This window comes from Marmota flaviventris, chromosome 5 (assembly GCF_047511675.1).
Source record: "Marmota flaviventris isolate mMarFla1 chromosome 5, mMarFla1.hap1, whole genome shotgun sequence".
NCBI classification, from domain to species: domain Eukaryota; kingdom Metazoa; phylum Chordata; class Mammalia; order Rodentia; family Sciuridae; genus Marmota; species Marmota flaviventris.
In genome coordinates, this window is record NC_092502.1 from 137,376,207 (window position 1) to 137,397,555 (window position 21,349).

Consider the following 21,349-nt stretch of genomic DNA (forward strand, 5'->3'; position numbering starts at 1 on the left):
TGTCATGACAAGAACAAATTAAAAAATGAACTAATGACTCCTTCACAATTGGCACCTTGCCAGTATTCTAGCTTCTTGCAGATATAATCACCCTACAATTGTGCTTGAAATCTTTTGCATGCTTGCATCTCTGTTTTTTTTTTTTAATTTGTCCATCTTTCAGCTTTATAGTTTGCCATTATGTATATAGACTATAGTGTATTTATCTATTAAATTATTTAATATTTGTTATGTATTCCTTTCTTACCCTGGCCTTTTAAAAATTAAAGTGTTGTTACGGATATATCGATTCATCTTATGATTTCACATGTATGTTACATATAATATGTACGTTTTACATGTGAATATATAAAAATATATTAGATATAAATATATGAGTGTATGTATATAAGTTTTGAATAAACACAAATATATACATTATGTATGTTCATATATAGATAAAGCTCTAAAATATAGAAAATGCTTTGTTTATTTGGTAGTCCAAATTTTCTGCCACACAATCTTATCTGAGCTTTCTCTTTTCAAGTAGTAACCAAGTAGTAGATGCAGAAATACAGATGTCTGTGAAGAGCCTGATGGGACCACCATCACCCTTGAGGTCAGGTCCATAGAAACCATACAAAACTTTGAAGCCAAATCCAAGTCAAGGAGAGCATCCCCCTCTTACAAGCAGAGTAAGATTATTTTCAAACAGCTGAAGAATAACAACACTCTCTCAGACTACAACACCCAGAAAGAGTCTACTTTGGACCTTTTTTCATCTGCAAGGCAGAATCATAAAATGTACTTCTGACAGCTTACCCACAAGCACAGCTGGGTCAATATGGTCTAACATAAGTTTCCATGTTGTCAGCTTCCACAAGAAGTAACATCACACTAGTAATTTCTGCTCCAAGAAGATAAAAAATTTGCTCAGAGCCACTCATTCCTCTTCAGCATAGCCTCCTGCTTCAGCCACAGCTCTGAGACTTCATTGAGATTTCCCTTTAGTTGATTGTGAAGGTAAAAAATAAAAACAAATCCACTTTGATGGCATATATCTTTAAATGATTTTATATATATTAAAAAATTAAATTGTGTTTATGATTTATGAGAATTGAAATATTTTTAAAAATGAAATTCTTCTAAATTATATTATTCTATTTATATTTAAGGTACAGAAATGTATAGAACAAAAATCAAAAATTTCTATCCTTTTTTAACTGAGAAATATCACAGGTACTACTGGGCAGAAGGTCTCACTAATTGCTAAGGATCAACATGAAAGTGGGATCCTCTTGCCTCAGCCTCCATTTGCTGGGATTACAGGCATGCACCACAACACCTCCCTCATTACCTACTTTTAAAGTGATAGTCCAAAGATATTGAAATTTAATTTCTCAACAGGTGTTAGATCTTGAATTAAATTAAATGTCACTTCCAAATCCTGGGAATGTCTCTGGCTCCCCTCTTTCATATACACACAGATGAAATATCTCATAATTATATATATCATAAACATCATGATTGGTGGGATCATATTCTCACAATATATTTCTTGTTGAATTAACGTAAGTCATTTCAAAGGAGAGCTTTCATCTTATTTGCTACATTAGTCAATCTAGTTGGTGTCTTAGGGTCAGCAATTGATTAAAGAAAAAGTTGTGCACATATACAAATTCTGTGTAACATATGTGTCAAATATAAGCTATAACTTAGTGTTTCTCTCTAAAACCTTGGTTTGATTTTAAATAACATGACATAAGGCTATATTTATGATATTTTCTTGAAAAGGTTATTGAAAAACAACTTGTATGCTTCTATATTTAACTATGACTGTTTACTGCCTCTGCTTGTATTTGTTTTCTTCTCTCAAATTCTCCGTAAATGGCAATTGAAATAGAGCAAATTATATTCCATGCTTGTATGATGATGTCAAAATGAAAAACAATATTATATATAACTAAAATGCACTAATAAATAAAAAAGGGTTTGATGCATTTTTCTATAGTAAGGGGTAAATATAATTTATTTGAATTATAAAAAGGAGTGGGGTATTAACTGATGAGGTAATAATTTCTCAGTTATATGAGGACATAAAATAAGTAACCATGTATTGAGACTTACTGAGAATTTACAATAATCAAGCAGATGACTAGTAAAATAGAAATAATAGAAAATTAGAAGCAGTCCCACACTTATAATTTTATATTTAAAATTGTCTAACTAATGTTTCAAATAACTACAAATAGTAAATAATTCTGAGACAATTGGTAAATCATTTAAAAAATTATGGTTTCTTAGTTTGAAATATATGCAACAAGTTGGAACTTGTTTTGTTTTTCAAAGTATAGGAAAAATATTAAATGAATACTAAATGTGTAGAAAAACACCTAATAATAGTTTAAATTAGGGAAGGGAAGAGATTTTTAAGACACAAAAAGAACAAGCCACCAAGAAAAAATTAGAAATTTTGAATAAATTAGCATTAAATGTCTGAATAGTAAAATGTATATGAACAAAGCAAAATAAGATACTGTATACAAACAAATGCAATTAAACAATATTCAGAAACACCAAAAGAAATTAATGCTATTATCCAATCTTTTGGATCATAAGGAAATCCAATGCTAACCCAATCTTTTGCTATATCTGAATTTCACAGGATGGGTAATTTATAAAGAATACATACAACATTTTTTTATCCATTCATCCACTGATCTATACACAATAGCAAAATTATGATATCAATCAAGATTCCCTTCAGTGGATTTATGGATAAAGAAAACATGGTATATTATGCAGCCATAAAAAAATATTGATTTTTTTAAAGGGAATTTTAAAAGTTTATCGAATATAATGTATTATGTATTCTCTATATAATTTTTGAGTGGATAGATATTTAGGTAAACATGACAATGATTGATACAATATAAACTAACAATCATTAAATCTGTGTTTTCAGTATCTTGACATAGAATTTAAAATATTTTGGCAAATTGTTATGAGCCAGGTTTTATGGGCAGTGACTAAACAGACTCCATCTTACACTGAGATTCCATATCATGTAAGAAATGCTTCTCCCATGGGAACATTCTGCCTCTGTACCCATCAAGAGTTACGTAGCATAGCATGTTTGGCAACAAAAAATGGCAATTCTTATACAATGAAAAATTGTTCTATTTTTTAGTTCCCATTTTTCTTGAACAGTATACCTTGTTAGAGATTAACTATCTAGACATTAGTAACCATCCTTTAACTTGTACTCAGGTAGGGTTGTTTTGACCCACTTCCTCTTCTGTTTATGATTTTACATCTCATGACATTTGTTTATGGTTTTGAATGATAGCAACAGCCACTTATGATTAATATGGTTTTGGACTATAAAATATATACTCAAATCCCAGGAGGGGGTCAAAGGGTCTACACCTGCTCCTTGGCCCAGCAGTTGGTGGATCCAGACCACCAGCTGGTGAATAAAATTTCCTAATCAACTGATCAACTCAGTAATATATTGCAATCTCACCATAACAAAATACTAAATTAATTTTTAGCTTTTGCTAAAAAATTTTTGTTAAATATATTTTATATTGTAGCCATGCTAAGTATTTGATGGTTGAATTTGGTATACTTTTATATGTACAAATATTTTATGAAAAAATCATGCTTGAAATATTTAGTGAAAATAGGTTTTAAGTATAAATCCTATACACTGACATCAAATTAAAATGAAATTCTATTTATAATATTCTGTAAAAAAATTGCCCCCTGTGATGATACAGCAGACTGAATCATAGAAAATATGGAAGCATAGGGAAAAAATGTGGTAATTATGGACATCCTTGTTAGAGTAGAAAACAATAGTCAGAAAAGTTTTAAACTAAATTTCTTTCTGTGTTTTATGATCTATAGAAAATTCTGTAATGAAAATAATTGAAAACATTTAAGTCCATTTCATTGAATAATTAAAATTACTATTTGGTCATCAGTTGCTTCTCAACATACCTTAATAAAACAAAAATGAAATTTTTCTCAGATATCATGGTAGCCTGTATTTAGTTTCCATAATAACAATGAAATAGAGGCTATTTTTGTTAAAATATCAGAGGGACATTATATCTGTATTTACGATGCATGGGGAAAGAGCCCAAGTAATGAAGTAAGAAGATCTGTGATTTTTTTAGTATAACCTAACTTAGCCTGTATTAATATTTTGTTGTGGCAATCATTTTGACATAAAGTTAAACACAAAAATCTATTTTTACTATATATGCATTCTATAGTTATTATTTTTAAGATATTTTACTACCATTAAGTCATATACCTTGGTGAACATGCAAGAAAGTACATAATAATGATGAATTTTAAAATATTAAATGTGAAAATGAAAAAAAAAACCACAAAAAGTATCCTGCTGATTTGCTCTGCTGTGTCTTTATTATAATAAATACATTACTTAAATTATTCCATGTGTTACATTCCAAAAATAGCTGTTATTTACATCTATACTAATGTGCATTTATTTTTACCTATGAAAAATGATTAATAGTAGGTACTAAAATTGTACATAAAATATAATGTAGATTTCTTCTATAGTTTATCCACATAGAAAATAATGAAGGAACTTACTACTAGTTTTAAATATTAACCATTCTACCAACAAATTATTTGATTTTGCAAACTATACAATAAGTATATCTTTTAATTTTTTCTCTAAATTATAATTTTTTTACCCTTGAATCTTTTCTTCTTAGCCACTTTTCACCCCTGGTCGATGTGATCCACATATATTCTGTAAATCTACACTATAGAAAACATGATATTACTTGAAAGTAGAGAAAAGAAATAATTGTTAATATACACATATCTATTCTTAATAGCTGTGTTCATTAATTAAATGTATAAAAACTACTTCAAAACTTATTGACTTTATGCAACCATGATTTATTTTTTCTTCAGTGTTGTGGGTTGTATGCAGATTCATGAGAGCAGATTGTCCAACATGGCTGTAAGCACATGTCTTTGACTTTAGCTGGGGTGAATGGAGAGTGAGAAAACTAGGCTTCTCACTCCATGTAGTTATTCATGCTCTCTCTCCAAATTATCTCTTATCAGCATTTTAAATCATGTTCCAAGCATCTTGCTGAGCAAAGAATGTTTTATGACCAACTACAGGTTTGAGAATCAGAGACTTCCTCTTGATAGAAGTAGTGGTAAAATCACATTTCAAACAAAAAGATACACAAATATAGAAGAAATTTTTGACGTTTTCTGTTTACCAAAGAATGTTCCCTGGCATTAAATTAGTCACATTTGTTATTCTAGTTGATGCTGTTGTCTGTTCTCTATATTCTCCTGTAAAAACAAAAATAGTATTTCCCCTACCTGCAAGAGAATTTTATTTAAAAAGCTCAAAGTTTGACCTACTTTTAGAAAGTGTCCTTATATCTTGGGAATTACTTCCTCTAATATATCTGCTCTCTTCTGGTGAAGGCAAAAATTATCTGGTGATACTGGGTATTAAGTCTTGGCCTCTTTGTAATATTCTGTCTCAACTTTGAAGGTCCATGTTTGTTCCAGTACTGTCTGTTAATATGAAGGATTTTTTGTGACTTCATTAGAGTTCAGATTCTTCCTCTGTTGAAGGAGGCTTCCATCAATCCCTTGATGGTTAGTTTCTGAAAATGTTCTTCAATAAACAGCATGCAAAAAATTTATTTTAATAATTTTTTTTATTAGGATCACCAGGCTCAGTACTCAAAGGAGGATTGTGATTTCAAAGCCAGCCTCAGCAACTTAAGAAGGCCCTAAGCAACTTGGCAAGACCCTGTCTCAAAATAAAATATTTTTAAAAGGGCTGGAGATGTGAATCATTGGTTAAATGCCCCTAGATTCAATCCCTGGTACCAAAAGAATTTATAATAATAAAAAAATATATAATAATAATAATAATAATAATAATAATAATAATATATTTTATAAGGGAATTATAAATAATGCAGGGGTTAATTTATGTAATAATATACTCATAGAGTACAAATTGATTCATTTTGATTTATATTCAATTCCAAATTTTTCCCTCCTTCTTGCTGTTCATTCCTACTACATGTCTCCCCACTATTTATTCTTTTTTTTTTTTTTTTTTGCAATTGGTGCTTTAAAGATATACATAAAGCTGTAATTCACTATGGCATATTCATATCTGTACTTAGCATAATTTGGTCAACCTAATTCTACTGACTTTTCCTGTCCCTTCTTCTTCCCCTCAATCCCTTCCTCTACTCTACTGAAATCCCTTCTATTTTCTGGAGTTCCTCTTTTTTTTCCCCTTGCTTTGTTCTAGTTGAGGGAGATATTCACCTCTTGTCCTCCTGAGTCTGACTTATTTTACTTAGCATGAGTGTTCTGCAGTTCCATCCACTCACCAGCAAACATGATAATTTCATTCTTCTTTATGGCTGAGTAAAACTCCATTGTGTATATATACCACGTTTTATGTACTCATTCATCCTTCCGTACCCATTCATTCTTCCATAGGCACTTGCACTGGTTTCATGACTGGGATATTGTGAATCATGCTCCTACAATCATCGATGTGGCTGTATCACTCTAGTGTGCTGATTTTATTTAGTTTTTCTTTTTCTTTTTTTTTAATGTGGGGGTTGTATTTATTTGTTATAAAAGGAATGAAGATGAGAAAATTTAAAAAATGTTTACTAATTCATTCATAACATCAACAAACACATTATATCTTAACATAAAATCTATCTTTTATGGAAAAACGGCATTTTCCAAACTAAAAAATATGAAGAAATAAAAAGTTTGGATTTACATTTTTAAAATCTTTCAGTAACCAGCTTGATAAAACACTGAACTTTTATATGTTTTCTTCTGCATTCTATCTGCTGCATTTATCTTGTTTTTGTAGAAGTATATGAAGAAAATACATCGCAAAGAGAAATACAAAGAAAGGGATGTATATGTTAATGACCTTTCTAGAGAATTGACATTCTTCCTTCTGATTTGCTACCTTACCAACATCCAACAAGTTGTAATTTCTTAAAGGTTAGTTGCAATGTAGAATATGAAATAATAGCAATGAACTTTTCAGATTCTATTAAATTAAAATCCATTGATCCATTTTGTAATTTGGCTGGGTCATCTACCCCTGTGTGATTTTATAACGTCAGGCTTTGGTCATTTGGAAAATACTGGTTCACTGAATTATTCAAAATTCTCAATAAAAAAGTCAAACTTCTTCATGTCAATATTTGATTACTGAGTCATCAGAAAATGTCTTCAAATTTTGAAAACCTGTTATGTTCACAGTGACAGAGAACTTTTTTGGGGTTTTAATTTTAATTTGGAAGTTTGAATTTTATCATTGGCAAAAAGCACTATTATTGCCCTAGAAGTATCAGATTTATCTTGCTCATTTGGGGGGAAAGAAGAAGAAGGAGAAGGAGAAGGAGAAGGAGAAGAAGAAGAAGAAGAAGGTCTTTCCAAATACACATCTAAATAACCATGGTTTTGTCAGTTATTCTCCAGTAAAAAATTATGTTCCATGACAAAGGTGGCTAATTCAGCTTGCAATGGCAGCAGCCTTTTACATGATGTTCAACACTTCCAAGAATTAGAAAATGCAAATTATAACTACACTGAGATTCCATCTGACTCCAGTCAGAAAGACAATTATCAGGAATACAAGTAACAATAAATATTGTTGAGGATGTGGGGGAAAAGATTCACTCATACATTTCTGGTGAAACTGCAAATTGGTGCAACCACACTGGAAAGCCGTATGGAGATTCCTTAGAAAACTTGGAATGGCACCACCATTTGACCAAATTATCTCACTCCTCAGTTTATACCTGAAGGACAGCGGTAGTCCCACCAACAGTATATGAGTGTACCTTTTTCTGCACATCCTTGTCAATATTTAATATTATTTGTATTCTTGATGATTGCCATTCTGACTGAAGTGTGATGAAATGTTAATGTAGTTTTGATTTTTATTTTCCTTATTAGTAGGGATTTTGTACAGGTTTTCATATTTTGTTAGCCACTTGAATTTATTCTTTGAGAAATTTCTGTTTATCTTGTTTGCCCGTTTGTTGATTGAGTTGTTTCTTGTTGTTGGTGGTGGTGGTTTTGATGTTAAATTTTTTGAGTTATTTGTATATTAGTGGTATTAATCCCCTATTGAAGGAGCAACTGGCAAAGTTCTTTACCCATTCTGTAGGCTCTCTCTTCATGCTCTTAATTTCCCCTCTACTGTGCAGAAGATTTTAATTTGATGCCATCCTACTTATTGATTCTTTATTTTATTTTTGAGCTGTAGAAGTTTTGTTAAGTATATTTCCAGGAACCCAATGTAAGTTACTCCCTCATTAAAATGCATTCACCCTGTTGAGAGCCACAGCCGAAGGGCCCCAGCAAACTTCCAGCTGCCGGCTGATGATTGGCTCACAGCGGCCCCAGCAACATCTAGCTGATTGGCTCCTCTGCGGTGATGCTCATTGGGCTGTTTCCCTGCCCTTTCAGACCACGGAGCTGCTCATTGGGGGACTTTTTTGGCTCCGCCCATGTGACCCAGCCAATCGGCCTCAAGAGCAGGAGGATTGTGGGAGATGGAGAGAAGCTTGTGTGGGAGAGAGAGGCTTGTGGAAAGCCGGTGGTGGCAGTTGAGGCTCTGAGGGTTTTTCCTGAGAGGCTGTTTTGTTTGGCGTGTGTGGTTCTAAAAATAAAGTTCGTTTCTTTTGACAAGTGGCTCCTGATTGTGCCCAGCCAGACTGCGGCATTTGGTGGCTCGCACGGGGAGCGACTGAGGGAAAGTGAACTGCTCTCCCCTGAGGGCAGGGCGAGAGGATGGGTAGCCATTTTAAGATTCTTCTTTTGTTATTTTGTTTCACTTTTGTTTTAAGTTGCCTGTCCCTGGAGATGTGTAAGATGGAAGAAAAACTGCTCACATCTGAGGAACAGATAGGGAGAAAGGACGGATGGACATTTCAGGAGGCTATTATAATGATTTTGTGTTGTTCCAATTTTGTTTCACTCTGTTTCAGTTTTGTTAGGCGTTATCTTGTTGGGTTGTATTATAGTAGAAATATGGGATCAGAAATTAGTAAAAAACAAACTGAAAGAGTGTTAAGTAAATTGTTAGAGGAAGGAGGCATCTCAGTAAAATCAAGAACAATCAGGGCATACGTTGATACAATACAAAAATGTAGCCCATGGCTTTTTAAGGAGGAGTTGTTAAATATATCACAATGGAACCATCATGGTGAAGATTTAAAAAGAATAGAAAAGAAAAGCCCAGGGACTCTGCCAGTTGGCACATTACCATTGTGGACGTTCATATCTTGTTTGCTTAGTCCAAAGCCTTCAGTTCAGACAATGGTAGAGGAAGGAGAAGACATAATGATTCAAGTAAAAGAGAAGGCCTCTCAAGCTAGTCAGACAGAGGAAAAGATTCAAGTAAAAGAGAAGGCCTCTCAAGCTAGTCAGACAGAGAAAGAAAGTGTAAAACAGAAAAAGCCATCAGGGGGAAAGTTACAACAGGAGACTGCTACTAACACCTTTCTATCACCAGAGGGTGTAAGTGTCCAACCAACAGCACCATCTCTACAGGAGACTGCTACTAACACCTTTCTATCACCAGAGGACGTAAGTGTCCAACTAACAAGGCCACCTCCATATGCTGGGAGGTCCCCAACCCCCGCAGTTGATAGTTGGGATCCTGAGACAAGATCTCAAATATTAACATGCCCTGTATTTGAGGCAGGAGGGCAGCGATTTTACCAAGTTTTAAATTTCAAAACAGTGAAGCAGCTAAAAGAGGCTGTAACAACCTATGGTCCTCAAGCACCCTTCACTGTAAGCATGGTCGAATCCATTAACAACTTGAACATGACGCCAGCAGATTGGGCTAATATGTGTAAAGATGTGCTAAATGGAGGACAATACCTGTTATGGAAGGTTGCCAATGAGGAATTTTGCAAGGAGATGGCTAGGCGAACTGCAGCAGCTGGTTATCCTCAGAGAAATCTAGATATGTTGTTAGGAAAGGGACCTTATGAGGATCAGCAGCAACAAATTGCATATGATCCTGGCGTATACGCACAAATTGCTGCAGATGCAATTAAGGCATGGAAGACTTTACAAGGACATGGAGGTTTACAAGGTCAATTATCTAAGGTAATACAAGGAGCTAATGAACCTTATGCTGAATTTGTAGATAGGCTTATTCAAACAGCTACCAGAGTTTTTGGGAATATAGAACAAGCAATGCCATTACTAAAACACCTGGCTTATGAGCAAGCGAATCGTTGGTGCAGAGATATCATTAGACCATGGAAACATGAAGATTTAAACACATATATTAAATTATGTAGAGACATTAATGAACAAGAGCAAGTTGTGGCAGCTGCAGTAAAACAGGCTTTAGATGCCAGAGACATTAATGAACAAGGGCAAATTGTGGCAGCTGCAGTAAAACAGGCTTTAGATGCCAGGCCAAGAACATGCTACAATTGTGAACAAACAGGACATTTTAAAAGGAATTGCCCCATTGGAGGAGGGTTTAACAAAACTAGGTATCAAAGGAGTAGAATACCATGTATTTGCCCACGATGCCGTAGAGGGAGACATTGGGCTAATGAATGCCGTTCTCAAACCACCATAGAGGGTACTCCATTATCAAAAAACGAACAAGGACCAGGTGTTTATCCACGATATCGTGGAGAAAGGCATCGGGCTCCATTGCCAAAAAATGGACAGGGGGGCCCAATGCTCTGGGGCCCAAAACCACAAATATACGGAGCACTGGAGGAACCCAGTAACCCCATCAGGGTAGTGCCCAGGACACATTGTCCATCAGATCCCTCATCAGACAAACCAGAGGGAGCGCAGGGTTGGACATCTGCGCCTCCGCCAGAGCAGTACTAACTCCAGAGATGGGAGTTCAAATCATTCCCACAGGGGTGAAAGGACCTCTTCCCAAAGGAACAGTAGGCTTATTATTGGGACGCAGCTCTTCTACTCTAAAAGGACTTATGATAAATCCTGGGGTGATTGATCCTGATTATGAAGGTGAAATAAAAATTATAGCCAGTTGTCCAAAGGGTATATCAGTAATTTCACCAGGAAATAGAATAGCACAGTTACTAATAATACCCAGCCTACATGATAAATTTTCCAGTCGTACTGTAGAAAGAGGTTCCAAGGGATTAGGCTCCACAGGTGTAGACTGGGCTATGCTTTCTTTAAATTTCGATTCTCGCCCCATGCTAAAACTAAATATTCAAGGACATGAATTTAATGGGCTACTGGATACAGGTGCAGACCTTAGCATCATCTCTCGTCAAGAATGGCCAAAACATTGGCCATTACAACAAGCCACTCAAACGCTTCGAGGCCTAGGAGTGGCAACTAATCCCCATACAAGTGCAATGGTATTAGATTGGAAGGATCCTGAAGGATGTGAAGGAACTATACAGCCATATGTATTGGATCATCTTCCCGTAAATTTATGGGGACGAGATGTCCTACATCAATTAGGTTTGACATTAACAAATAACATCAACCAAAATGCACCCACTGTTATGACTAGACAAGGTTTTAGGAAAGGAAAAAGATTAGAAAAACAAGAACAAGGTATAGCAGCACCAATACAAATAGATCAAGGAACAGACAGACATGGGTTGGATTTTCAGAAAGGGCCACTGAGACAATAAAAATTACTTGGAAATCAGAAAGACCAGTATGGGTTCCTCAGTGGCCCCTGACTAAAGAAAAGATACAAGCAGCCCATGACCTGGTCAAACAACATTTAGCAGAAGGACATATACAACCTTCTGTATCTCCCCATAATACTCCCATTTTTGTCATCAAAAAGAAATCTGGTAAATGGAGATTATTGCAAGATTTAAGAGCCATTAATAATGAGATGGTTATTATGGGACCTGCTCAATCAGGGATTCCTCAATTGTCTGCTTTGCCAAAAACCTGGTATGTTTTAGTTATAGATATTAAAGATTGTTTTTTTTCAATTCCAATTCATCCTGAGGATAGTCCACGTTTTGCATTTACTATCCCTGCACTGAATCATGAAGGTCCTGATCAGAGATATGAATGGAAAGTACTCCCTCAAGGGATGGCTAACAGCCCAACTATGTGTCAAATTTATGTTAACAAAGCAATCCAGCAACTTAGAAATCAAAATCCTGAACTACAAATATTTCACTATATGGATGATGTATTATTAGCACACAAAGATAAAAACACATTGCTAGAATGTTATGCCACACTTACAAACTTATTAAAAAATTATAATCTAGAGATAGCAATAGATAAAGTACAATTAAATTTTCCATTTAATTATTTAGGAGTTCTATTATCCTCAATCATGGTCCGTCCACCAAAAATTCAAATACGAGTAGATCAACTCAAATCACTTAATGACTTTCAAAAGTTATTAGGAGACATAAATTGGATAAGGCCTTATTTAGGTATACCAACAGGAGAGTTGGGACCTTTATTTGATATCCTAAAAGGTCCATCAGATCCAAATTCACCCCGAATGTTAACGCCTGAAGCAAGAAAGGCATTAAAAATCATTCAAACATATATGGAAAATATGCATTTGGATAGAATTGATATAAGTTTGCCTTTATTATTTATTGTACTACCAACAAAAAATATTCCTACAGGAGTATTTTGGCAAGAAGGTCCATTATTATGGATACATTTATCTTATTCTCCTAACACTATTCTTACTAGGTATCCTGAGGCTGTAGGACAATTAATACTCAAAGAAATAAAAGCAGCAAAGGGAGTGTTTGGAATTTCTCCCAATAAAATTATTACTCCATATACTATGAATCAAATTGATGAGTTAGCTAATGAGTTAAATACTTGGGCAATAATCATGTGCAAATCTAATGTTTCATTTGATAACCACTTACCATCTAATCCTTTATTGTCTTTTTGGTCTAAGCATCCTGTAATTTTTCCAAAAATGACAAGAAAAACACCTCTCATGAATGCTCCAAATATATTCACTGATGGGTCAAATAATGGTACAGCAGCAGTAGTTACCTCTGATCAAACTTTTACATTTTTAGTACCCAAACAATCAGCTCAAAAGGTAGAGCTTAATGCAGTTTTACAAGCTTTTGTGATGTTTAAAGATTCTGTATTTAATTTATTTTCAGATAGTCAGTATGTAGTTAATGCTATAGTATCTCTTGAAGATGCTGGTAGGATTTCCCCTTCTTCTACTGTTTTCTCTTTGCTTTCCACTATACAAAGTCTAATCTGGGACAGAAAAGATCCATTCTTTATAGGACATATCAGGGCACATACAGGATTGCCTGGAGCCCTTAGTTTGGGCAATGATTTAGCAGATAAAACTACACATGACATACATATTTTCTCTACACTAGAAGAAGCTATAAATTTTCATAAAAAGTTCCATGTCAATGGTAATGCTTTACAAAAGTGTTTTAAAATAACTAAGGAACAAGCTAGACAAATAATAAAACAATGTCAAAATTGTGTGACCTTTTTACCACAAGTTAATCTTGGAGTCAATCCTAGAGGATTGATACCTAACCATATTTGGCAGATGGACGTCACACACTTGCCAGAATTTGGAAAATTAAAATATTTGCATGTTACAGTTGATACTTCTTCTGGATTTTTGATGGGCTCCCTTCATGCCGGAGAAAAAACTAAAGATGTTATAGCTCATTGCTTACAAAATTTTGCCACTGTGGGTGTTCCAAAACAGTTAAAAACAGATAATGCCCCTGGTTATACTTCTACCTCTTTTAAACAATTTTGCTCAACATTTGGCATTACTCATATAACAGGAATCCCATACAATCCACAGGGACAAGGCATAGTTGAAAGAGCTCATCAAACTATTAAAGCAAAAAGAAGGAATTGGGAAGGGGTATATATTCCCCAAAGATAAACTTAAAATAACCCTTTTTACTCTAAACTTTTTAAATTTGGATTCATCAGGACTTAGTGCTGCGGAAAGGCATATGTGTCCAAAAAATGTACATAAGCCCAAGGTACTTTGGAAGGATATTCTAACAGGACAATGGAAAGGTCCTGACCCAGTAATTGTCTGGAGTCGGGGGTCTGTTTGTGTGTTTCCACAGGGAGAACAGCAGCCGATTTGGATTCCAGAGAGATTAACCAAGGTCCTGACCCAGTGATTGTCTGGAGTCGGGGGTCTGTTTATGTGTTTCCACAGGGAGAACAGCAGCCGATTTGGATTCCAGAAAGATTAACTAAAGCGATTTCTACAGACCAAAAAGAAGATGATTTGGCTCAAATCCATAACAACTGATATCCAAAACTCCAGTTTGGCTATTCTTACATCTGCAACAGAACCAGGATGCTTTTTTCAATATCTATTTTATTATTGCCCTTTGCCATATCATGAAGTTCTATTTTGTTTTTTGAGCTCATACAGACCTAGGTTAATGTTTTGCTGATCATTTCTATTTTTTGACTATAGAGTTTTTCAACATTGCAATGGAGATTTCACCTGTAAAATGTTATAAGGCCTTTTCTATAATGTTATGTGTTGTATGTATTATATTATGTGTGCACACTTGTGTTTTGTGTTATATGTTTGAATGTATGTATGTCCATATATCATATATGATGAGCGCTCATGATAAAATGGATCCAAATATTTTTTTTTTCACGTGATTTATATGGTTTAATTTAAATTGGGTAAACAACTGTTGAGGATTGTTTTAATTGTAAACAAAAAAGAAGGTTAACAGATCTGTTTGTTTACTTTCACCTTTCCTTTTCATTATATTTAATAATTCTCTTAAAGATAATGTAAATTGTTAAGAAAATTGTTTTCTTTTAGTGCCTTCTGTAATGTTACATAATTTTTTCTTTAGCCATTATTGCCAGAATTCCTATCTTCATCCCAGTGCCGGTGAAGACAATGTAAATTGTTAAGAAAATTGTTTTCTTTTAGTGCCTTCTGTAATGTTACATAATTTTTTCTTTAGCCATTATTGCCAGAATTCCTATCTTCATCCCAGTGCTGGTGAAGTCAAAGATAAAACCAATCTACAGCTTCTACAATAGCCATCACTGAACTGCTTGCAGAACTTGCCTGGACACATTGTGAACTCACCTGTATGCATTGTGAACTATCTGTTGGTGCAGCGACTTGTGGTAGTGTTGCGGTATTTTTGCTGATGATGTCATCGGTGGTACAATTTTTCCAAAAGGAACCGTCAATTGGCTTGGTGTATCTTCCTCCCTTCTGCTTGTCATGATTGTCCAGCTAAAATTTGGGGGCCAACAGAGGTGAGGCAAATAACCTCACCGCCCCCCCCCCCCCGCTGGTACAAAGACCTCTCCACAGGTGTGGCTGTATATCGGACAGGTAGTCAATGACGGGTAAGATCCAATTGCAATGGTACCAACCTAACGGGTAAGGACCATATGTACTATTGGACAACCTAAGGCAGGCACGGTCCCTAAGCCACATGCTTTTTGTTTAAACAGAGAGGGGGAGATGTTGAGAGCCACAGCCGAAGGGGCCCCAGCAAACTTCCAGCTGCCGGCTGATGATTGGCTCACAGCGGCCCCAGCAACATCTAGCTGATTGGCTCCTCTGTGGTGATGCTCATTGGGCTGTTTCCCTGCCCTTTCAGACCACGGAGCTGCTCATTGGGGGACTTTTTTGGCTCCGCCCACGTGACCCAGACAATCGGCCTCAAGAGCAGGAGGATTGTGGGAGGTGGAGTGAAGCTTGTGTGAGAGAGAGAGGCTTGTGGAAAGCCGGTGGTGGCAGTTGAGGCTCTGAGGGTTTTTCCTGAGAGGCTGTTTTGTTTGGCGTGTGCGGTTCTAAAAATAAAGTTAGTTTCTTTTGACAAGTGGCTCCTGATTGTGCCCAGCCAGACTGCGGCAGTATATTAGTGGTATTAATCCCCTATTGAAGGAGCAACTGGCAAAGTTCTTTACCCATTCTGTCGGCTCTCTCTTCATGCTCTTAATTTCCCCTCTGCTGTGCAGAAGATTTTAATTTGATGCCATCCCACTTATTGATTCTTTATTTTATTTTTGAGCTGTAGAAGTTTTGTTAAGTATATTTCCAGGAACCCAATGTAAGTTACTCCCTCATTAAAATGCATTCACCCTGTTCTCAATAACATCAAAATTATTTTTACATTTCGGGCACTGGGCCGATAATTAATAATCTCATGTACTTTATTAGGTCCAGGAACAGATAAAGCTCATTACGTGTAAGTCCTTATGATCACTATCTCTTGATTCAAGGCAGTGAAAGAAAAGTCATATTTATCCAACTTGCATATTTTCAACGTGCAAAAGTAGGACAGAAAGTGAGACTGGAAGCAAATAATCATAATACACGTTTGATTAAAACAATGGAGAAAAAAGAAGCAATTATGAAATCATTGGGATATGATCAGCTACCTTCTACATGATTCCTGGTTTATTGTCCTCTGACTTTTTACTTTAAATTCAAATAAAATCTTGAACTTGCCTACTGATTTGATGTTCCCTTTTTATAAGAATGTCCCAAGATCATAGTTGGTAATATTCCATCCAAATTAGTTTCTGTAGATATTTGGGGCTCGCATTCACTTTTGTAACTTAAACAAATTAGTATTTTTTAATACAATTTGTCATTACATCCATTCATAGTAATCTCTTAACAACTATGAAGTATGTTTGAGTATATTCCCTATGTCAAAAGTCACATTCACATATTTTAATGAAACAGAGTTTTTATTTATTTATTTTTTACCTTGGATCACATGCCTAATTGCAATCAGATGATATTTTTTAGAGTCTTAAATCTTTTTTTCCTCCAGCTAAATTTGTCGGCTTCACACCATGTTAAATCTTTTAAATGCCTCAAGCATGTTACAAGCTTATAATTTGTTGTATTATAAATTTGCTCTCCCTATTTGGAAATTGTGTTGAGTAGAAATAACAGAGATGAAAGAGCCTTTATAAACTCCTTAAAACTAAACAATTCTTTCTTTTTGCTTAGTTCCCTCTTGCGGTAATGATCATATTTAGCTAGTAAAAGCCAAATAAATTTTTTAATAAGCAAATGGTCTTTTAGTATCTGCACTATTTTGCACGACACTGCAAGCAATATTTTGCCAGATATTTTACTACTACTTAACCTAGATGTTATTTTTTCAGACTTTTATTTCCATTTCCTCACTACCTTTTAGTTTTTGCTAACTTTTCCCTTGCCAGTATTCTAGACTTTTAAATGTATTTGTCATCATTTCTCTAGTATGAGGCTGGTGCTTAGGACCCAAATCAATGACATACACTTGGGTTTTGTTAAGAGAGTATCTCACTTGTAGACCCCAATTTACATATTTGTTAGCAATTGCTGTGAAATAAGCAACCTCAACATACATTGTTTCAAAACAAAATATTTTACTATCTCTTAGGATACTTATGGTTATCTGAGTAGTTCTGCTCCAGGGGAGAGCTTGTTACAAGCTGACAATTGAGCATGGCTTCAAATAGGATATATGATGGCTAGAAATAATCTCCTGGCTCCTTCATACCATGTTTGAAGATTCCCAGCAGCCACAAATGACAAGTCATAATGCAAAGCATGAGTCCAACCTACAGTTCTGTCATATATACCAATGGTGCACTGGTCTGCGTAAGCAAAATGGCAAGTTGCACTCTACTTATTCACGAAACAAGAAGAAAATCTGCTTAGTAAAATTACATGTGTGAAAGAATGAGGGGAACTTTCACAAGGTTTTTTACATCTGATAGTGTATCAAAAAAGGATTCCCCTATCATAAGATTAATTTTTATGTTGCTAACAATAATAAACCCATTCATCAATCAGCAGCTTGAGATATGAGAGAATGTTGTGCTTTCCATGAATTGTGCATTTTAGGAAGTCACATTCTGCATGAGCAGTATGAAATTAATATTTTCAATATCTTATTCTTGAAACTATTATTCATTTTAATAGTTTTATAATATCTCTAGATCATAGTCTTGAAACCTTCATGTTTTCATTGCATACCTAATTTTAATAAAATTATTTAACTCCTAAATAATGTTGATGCTAGCATTATAATATTCCTTTTATTATCTTTTACTTTTCTTTCACCAACACAAATGCTATTTTTCTGGGCCTTATTATCTCAATACCAAAACTAAAAGCAGTTTAGATATTCTTTCTTATATTTATCCCTGGGAAAGTGGTGCTAAGTTTTTCAAGATAAAAATTCTTCTTATTATTATTAAAATGTGGAATGGAGGATATGAATTGTTGGACATATTAAAGACACAGTTAAAAACTAAGCAAATTTTTCATAAATCAATCCTGACATTCAAGGTCACTAAATACCTGCACAGTTTTCCTCTTATTTTTCTTTTACATATTTTTATTTTTCTGCCTTGGTCCATGTAAAATTTATTTATATGCATCTAGTTGTGATTTCCTGCTGCACTTCTTGTACGCTTCCAACATATTCTCTTCTCATTTCTTCCACAGTACTCTTTATTGCAATTTGTTTTCCAAATATGAATATCCATTCCAATCACTAACAAAAAAATCATAATTTCTGTAAGTTGACCTTTTTTTCAGATTTAATACATCTTATTATAAATCCTCTCACTATTAAAACCACTATTAGCAATAGATACAAATTATTTCTCATTGAGATCTTAAAGATCCATTTAGAACTTTTCATGCACTATCAAAACATTAATATTGAATTTTATCCACATTTCAGTCTTTTAGAATTTCTATTCTCAACTCCATTAATATATTTGTAAGTGACAATGAGATCTAAAATATTTATCCCATATTCTTCCACGTAATGACTTATATGATAACTTTTCTAATTATGTAAATTTCTATTCAAAAACCTTCAAAACTTTATCAACCTCTAGCCAACTCAGTGGTGCAAACCTGTGATCTCTGTGTCTCAGGAGACTAAGGCAGGAGGAGGTCAAAGATAGTCTCAGCAATGGTAATGTTCTAAGCAACTGAGTGAGACCCTGTGTTTATATCAATTATAAAAAAAAAATAGGGCTGGGGCTGTGACTCAGGGATTAAGTGCCCCTGAGATCAATCCCTGGTATCCACCCCCCCCCAAAAAAAAAAAAAAAAAACACACAACTTTATCTCTCTCCAAGTAAGGCAAAATTTCTAAACATGGCATTTAACACAGGATTTGATCAATGCAACACTATTTTTTATTATGAAATAATCTGTTTTACATTCTTGATATACCAACCTAGGAAGCATAACATTTTCTTTGACTTATTTCTTGCATAGTATATTTCACAGAAGAGTACTGCTAAAGAGCTATATATATAGTTCATAATATCATTTTCAAACATGAATTTAGGAGGTTGATCGCTGTTTTATGACTGATTATGATGTTGTTATAACTTATGCACATGATATCTGTGTCAGCAGCATTATGATATTATTGGCTTAGACTGTGTTCAGGTTCTCATAGAGAACCAAATATTTCCTTGGATAATTTTGCAAATCCAAAGTTTGTGATTTCTCCTACTAAGAAACTTACATTTATATTTAATTCTCACTTTATTGATTCTAGACAATCGTTGTGCTTAAAATCCTTTTGAAAACTGTGTTATCTGCTACTTTCATTTTGTACTATCATTGAATTTGGGCACTGTAACTTTAATACATTTTCATAGGAATCTTTGATTAAAATGTGTATGGCAAAAATTAAAGAGGGCTCTTTGTCAGAGTTAAGAAATAAAAAAAAAATGTATTCTGAATCATTAAATCAGTTGCATTCTTTGCCCAAAATTTTTATAAACTTTTGGGTAACCTACCCCATCAAAGTCTTCAGACATTGTCAGTATATCTCTATTGAATTATTATTTCTGTTTCTATGTTGCACTGTTATTTTTCTGTGACTCTAAATATATACATATATAATCTGATGATTATATGTCACATGTAATGTATGCTATTTTTCCTCTTCTGTATTATTCATACTATTTTAAATTTCAATTTTAGCCTGTTTTTTTTTTTTTTTTTTTTTTTTTTTTTTTTTTTTTTTTTTTTTTTTTTTTTGCTTATCTGGCATCTGGTTCATGCTGTGGCCAGTATTATGCCCAAATAATCTATTATTTTTAATTGTCATTACTCAGTTTTAATTCAAAAAATATATATATTTGATTCGTTGTTGTTTAGGAGTTAAATTTCCCATTCATTATTTACTTTTGGGACACAGAACTCCTAATAACTTTCATATCTACATTTGTTAATTGTGGTAGGTTGTTTATCTTGGATTATGCTTCCAGCATCTTACTTATATTATTCTTTCCTTTCTGTCATCTTTTTTGTATGCCAAATCACTTTTGTTTTAATTGAGAGTATATTATATGAGTTAGTTGAGGCAGAAGGTGAATATTAACAAACTGGTTCCTGCACCTGTTGATGCTCACAAACCTGAGTTCTGTAGAGTAGGTGTGCAAGCTGGAAAATCAGGCAAAAGCTGTTTTTCCAGTCTCTTAATAAGATTTCCTTTTTCTCCAGGAAAACTTTGCTTTTCCTGTGAAGGTCTCAAAATTTAGATAAGTGATATGAAGTCCACTCACATCATTTCAGATAATCTGCTCAATGTAAAGTTAACTGATTATCAGTATTAATCACATATAAAAAATAACTTCACAGCACCACATGGATTAGTGTTTGACCAAACAATCTGGTACCATAGTATATTCAATTTTTACATAAAAATAACCATTAAAATTACATATGGAAAATTATAAAGACTTTCAGTTTTGTTTTTATCATACACAGAAGGATAATGCTATTCTCTGGAAGGAACCAAAACTGAAAGAATATTACATTAATACTGACCTAAGCCAAGGAAGTAATCTTTAAACTATTTTTTAGTTCATTCTATTTTGATTCTGTTATGTTCAGTTTTATAATATTTAAGAATAATAAATATTAATATTGCTATATAATTGAATTTATTCTTCTTTGAAAGCATTAAAATCCAATTTCTGTTCCTTTTGAACTCTGAAGATAACACACACACACATTGAAAGAAAAAAAAAAAAACAGAATTTCTTTATTGATACTTTCCCCTTGAATTTTAACACCCTGTTCTGCACAAAAATATTTATACATATTGCAAAATGGCTGGAAGACAGACAATCTGCTTTTCCTGCTCGTATCTTTGGCCTTCACCTTTTCTGGCACCTTTGCATGCTCAAATTTTGGTTAACCTGATAGTCATAAATACCAATATGGTCTCTTCCCTTGCCAGTGAAAGTCAATGAAATCTCAATATCTATCTCTCTCTCT